Here is a 6,069-nt window from a genome sequence, read left to right as displayed (position 1 = left end):
CCAATCTGGATTGAAACATTAACTACTGTTGGTTCACTTTAATTTTTCTATTATTGTTGCTACATGCCAATTGGTCTCTTTTGACTCATGTCATGTTATCCCATGTGATGGATTAGAACTGCCTTGTCAGGTTTTTAGGAATCTCACTCCCTTACAGATTTACAAAGCCTTCGAGGCCTTATCTACGATCACTATGAATTGGAATGAAATAGACGGCTGTAGTCTAGTCATGACTGAAGTAGATTGCCAACTTTTTCTCCCACATAGATGTTGGGTGGGTTGACCCAGCAGCCATTAGGTTAGCAAACAAGTGTTTAACCAAGGTTTCCATGGCTTCTCTGATAACGATCTGCTATTTCTTTTGGATGATACAATGCAATCTCACATCATCTGATCTTTTTCAAACTACAAATTTAATCATGTCAATCCCCATGCTCAACATGCTTGAATGGCTTCTCATTGATTTTAGAAATAAAATTCAAGACACATTCCTTACACTGCTCTTCAAGGTATTATACAATATTTTCCTTCTCACTCTCCCTGCTTCCTAAACATCATAATTTTTGTGTTTCATTTTTTCTAATATACCTTCTTATATTTGATCTGTCACTATATTCATGAAATAGCCCTCTCCATGAAATGTTTCCACACATGTATGTATGTATAAACCTTACATACTTCACCTCACTAATCTTATTTATGTTCAGGTTCCTGTTGAAAAGTATCTTCATATGGAAAACTCTCCCAAATAGTTCCAACTAGGTCATTCCTGGATTTTATAAGTTTATAAGTTCCCATTTTATACGTTCTCATGAAAACTTCTGTGAAGTACATCGCAAGACCATTTAGTTTTTCCTATAATCATTTATTTTAATCTTTCATTTTTCTGTTTAACGTGTCGTGTTGGAAAGTGTCTAATACTCATATATGTCATTATATTGATTTATTAGACATTTAATAAATTTTAAAATAATTAATATTTTTCATATCAGTAGGCAAAAGGTTCATCTGGTAGATATTTTCTGAAATAACATTTAAAAGATGTAGGGGGAGTGTTGACCTTAGCTGACTTTGCAAGTGGGGAGGAACGCGAATCCCTCTCAGCATCCTCCCAGGGCTGATTCCTGTGAGCCTGAGGTCAGCTCGACCTCTACCTCCATTCTCCATTCTTCTTTACCAGTTCCAACTTCAAACATCACTCCCACAGAATTCTACTTCTTAGCTAGGTTTGATAATTCATTGCAATCGGCTCTATAAAAGTCACAAACCATATCCATCATGATAGGAAAGTAAACGGGTAACAAATTCAGGATCAGAAATTCTCAAGAGACCTTTCTTCATTTAGAATAACCTCCTCACAGACACACCTGGGACAAGCCTCTGGCTCTCTGGCTCTTGGTCCCTTGAGCTAGCCCTGCCCTGCTCAGTTGTGTTACAGAAATCGTTTAGCAGTTCTGTTAGACACCCAGAGCGCACTCTACTCCACCATCATCCTCTGCCTGAAAGCTCTCAGTTCTAGCTCCGTGGGTCAGCAAGCTTGGCTTCCCAGCCTGGAGTCGCCTCCTGCTATCAGTAAACTTCCTGCCCAGAGGTACTCACTCGGCTGTGTGAACTCCAGTGACTGGGAGCTTTCGCCTCTTTATCTTGTGTTCTTGTTCTCGATCCTGTGACTTACACTTCTCTACCACATCTTTGAAGTCGCCGAATTTGGTTCCTGGCTGGAGGACACTCTACTCCTGACTCTTCTCTCTCGACAGTAGTGATATTCCTCCCTTCTGTCGCTGTGATGGCTCACTTTATAGCCAGCAGGGTGGCAAAATCGCCCAATCCGCACATTAGAATTCCAAGTTTTGACAATCATAAATTTCCCTGTTAACAATAAATTACAAGGGAATCATCTAAATGGATCAGTCTATCTCTCACCTTCTCTTAGAGGGACTCGTCAGGAAGAAGCCTTCCTTGGGAGTGACGGGGACTGAATGGTTGGAGGATCCATATCTAATGATTAACTGCATGAAAGGAGTTAGTAAGTGGATTAATAAGAGAGATGTATTATTAAAATTGGAGTGATTGTGCAAATGACACTTATCTTTAATTTCTTTAAAAAGTCACAGTAATTGTATTGGCTTATAACGAACTCAGGCTATACAAGATAGGATGGGGAAAATTAAGAAAATTAAACATCTTTATATCTGTTGAGAACTTAAAACTGTGTTATGAGGAAGAACAATTTTATGTCTATGAAAACAAATGAAGTTTTAAAATTAAGGGATAAAATTAGTGGTCTGGATTGAATTTATTACACACTTTCAGGGAACACCATATGCAAGAAAGCCCTGGTGAATCAACGTTGGAAGCATCACTCAGGCTTGTCTCAGGACAGTAGAGCACAGGGACATCGGATGAGAAAACACCCCGACAGCCAAATGATCCTCCAGGGGCACACTTAACTTTTGTGATGTTTTATAAAATAGGTGTGAATGTTCATGCTAAAAGACAAGATTCTCACATTCTTTTACATTATCTGTGATGATCCATTTTAAATCATGCCAATAGATAAATACAATATTTGTCCCATGTCTGATTTTGTTTAAAAAGCAAGGCAGTATCTGAAAGATGATATGTCACTATAGTAGAAATCCAAATCAACAAAAGGTTACCCTCAGAAACTTAACTGCTTGATAAAGGGATTGTATTTATGCTTCATGCTTCTCTCTCTCTCTCTCTCTCTCTCTCTCTCTCTCACTAACCAGTAAGAAACTTCTCCAAACAATCTCACTTAATTGCTCTGGGTGGAGCAGAGCTCTCATTGTGCACATTTTCCCCCACATGAGCCTCCAGCACTTCATTTTGAGTTAGCGCACCCAGCAGTGTCTCCTGGGAAGGTTCTCTCTGATCACGGTGAAATTTTTGGTAAAAGCAGTTTTCCTTAAATCTCATTTTTTGATGGCTGGTTTAAGAGAATAGCATTGGGCTATGAAACTTTGTTTCCTGCTCAGGAAAATTGTCACAGACACTGTTGTGATGTTGAACACAGCTTACAAGGACAGTGCTATGGGGAAAACTCAGTGGACAAATGGGTTTCTCATTTCAAAAAAGGTGAAATTTTGATTGATGTTTTTTGCCCAAAACCGGCACACTGAGATGGCTGTATGCAATCTTTGCAGAACCTCAAGAAAACTTGATTAACTGTATGACTTGGTGGAAATAACTCTAAATGGACTGAGTGGATATTTTTGTCCTTTCAGGTAGTTGATGGACATCCAGAATGAGGTTTGTCATCAATCATGCTCTCTTGCCCCTCACACACCTTACTCACCTGACTTCACTCTGTTCAACTTTTCTTTGTTTCCATAAATAAAGAGAAACGTGAAAGGACAGTGATTTGATGACTTAGAAGAGGTGAAGGGAAAAATGAGGGTGGTGCTGTCAGCCATCCAAACAGATGAGTTTGAAAAATGTTCTCAAGAATGGAATGGCAGATTTGACAAATGAACTAACTACAATGCAGAGTACTTTGAAGGTGATAAGGTTTTGTAAAATCTTTAAATACATAGCTTTGAAAAAACAGTTTCTGATTTTTGGGGGTACCCTCTCATATATCAACCTTTTGAATCATAACCTAAGAAAATCTTTTCTTGTTTTAAATATTTTTGCTCACTTTGAAATGAGCTAATATTTCTTGAGAAATAAGTTCCAGATTAAAACACAGATCGTATCTACCAGGTTGGCAGTCCTAGGTATACACTGCTTTGGGGTGAAGAAAAGCAATACCTGAAAGTGAAGAACCAATTTCTACCCTGTTTTTATTTTCCCTCACTATACATAGAATACTGATAGGTATATGAAGTGAAACATCAAAACTAAGCAATTGGCAGAATTGTTACCCTGGTCGTCACATAAAAATAAAGGCTATTAAGGAAAGAAAGCCTGCTGAAGTTCATGTAACTGCCCTCTTTATTGTCTTTATTCTCTGGCATAGTAAACCAAACCAATATTTATTTCTTAGCATATCCCCTAAACTAATATCACCATCTGTGTTGGAATGGACTTTCTAGAGAAACAATATCAGGGGGAAAAATTATACACACACACACAAAAGGTGGGATGTGAAAAAATAAGAAAAATAAAGCTTGTTTATATCCGTAGAGAACTTAAAAACTAAGTTATTGGGAAGAATAGTTTTATGCCTATGAAAGAAAAATAGAAGTTTAAAAATTTCCCAGTTAAGTCAAACTCAAGTCCATGGTTCAGATACTAGCTGGAGCCCCCTCCAGACTCACTCAGCTGCTGGCTAATGAAGCAGGAAGTCAAAGCAGGAAGCAAAGAGATCTCAGGTCTGCGGGTACAAAGTCAAGTGGATCCAAGGTCAGCAGGAACATGACGGCATAGCAACACCTCTCAGGGTGGCAGACCTTATGGGCAGCTAGCTCCATGGCCAGACGCAGAATCCAAGCAGGGAGGAAGGTGAAGAGGGGCAAGAGAGAAACCAGTCCTCCACTTTGTCTCTTAAATAAAGCTCTCCTGTCCAAAGGGAAGTCACAGATTGTGTCCTGATTGAGAGGTTAGAATGCACTAAGACCTTCACATAGGCCATCCAGTTGACATGACATCTAATCATCACTCGGTCTGAGGTTTTAAGAAATATGGAAGTGGGTGATTTTTAACTCACTCAGCTTGTCTATTTGCATGATGCAAAGCTCAGATGAATCTTAGGAAGTGACTTTAGATTATTGTAAATTTAATCATGTGGAGTTACTTATTGTGCCTGCAGTCTCAGTGATGAGAACCACCAGCACAAATCAAATTCGTTCCTTTTAGTCTATATTAATAACGATAATCAAGAGCAATGTTTCCTCAAGCGCCAGTAATAACAGTTCACTCTCACTCTCTAAGTTCACGGCAGTGTAGCTTTGTCATTTTGTTATCTGGAGGATCTTAAAGATTTTGACTCTCTGTAGAAGACAAAACTAGCTCAGTATATCAGAGACTGTTTTATTCCTACATGGATATTTTGACAGTACTCTTTATACCTAAATAAGATATATATAAGCCAGAAGATAAATAAACCCAATAAAAAATACAGACTCTTCTGTATTCGTTATGTTTCTAGCGGTTCCCTGGCATGAGGTATATCAAACAGTTCATTTAAAATGGGGAATAACTATCTACTTCTAGTACTACTCGGCCAATAAACAGAGGTCCCATTTTGTGGGTTGCTTTGGATTATAGGAGATAACATATGTCACTTTTTATATGTGTTGTCTTGGCTAATTTCCTGATTAGTCTAAAATTCTGCCAATTCTGGAATGAAAGGAGTCTTGACAGTTCTCTTAAATTGCCCTGCCACTTTCATCTTGTAACCCATAACCCATTGGTTTCAGCATTTACCTATGAGACATATAGATGACTTATCAAATCTGTGACAAAACTCCTTATGGTTCTAGAATAAAACGTTGCTTTTTTCTGCAGACATAACTATCTTCTGTTTTAAAAAGCAACTTCTGGCTTAATACAGGGCCCTAATAAAGACTAAATACCTGACCACTACACACCTTTTTACTGAATCAGCAGTCTAAACTTTTCTTCAGAAATTCTGTTATCTAATTGATTGCTGAATCAGTAATATCTGATGAAGCAGTTATCAATTATTACATTTAGATTATATTTATATGCTAGCATATAAATATAAGCATAAGACCAATTCAAAGATGGTCCAAACATCATACATATACAATAAGTTAACTTATTCGGACACCACTGGAGTCTATTTCCACTCTGTCACTTACTTTTCCTCAACATACATGTGTGGTCAATTGTCATAGAATGAATTAAAAAGGGTTTTTTTTTATACACATGTGGTAGTCTGGGTTGACTAGAGGAACAAATTCATAGACACTCATGTGTATAAGAAAGAGCTTTATAGAAAGAGTAATTGTATTTTAACCAAACATCCCGACTTAGTCCAGATGAAGTCGATAAGTCCGATATTAGGCCATAAGTCCAATAGCAGTCTATAGATTCCTCTTCAGACTCATGCAGCGCATGCAATGATGCCAAATGCAGGAA

The sequence above is a fragment of the Tenrec ecaudatus genome, chromosome 8 (assembly GCF_050624435.1).
Source record: "Tenrec ecaudatus isolate mTenEca1 chromosome 8, mTenEca1.hap1, whole genome shotgun sequence".
Lineage (NCBI taxonomy): Eukaryota > Metazoa > Chordata > Mammalia > Afrosoricida > Tenrecidae > Tenrec > Tenrec ecaudatus.
Note: the sequence above shows the minus strand (reverse complement) of the source record.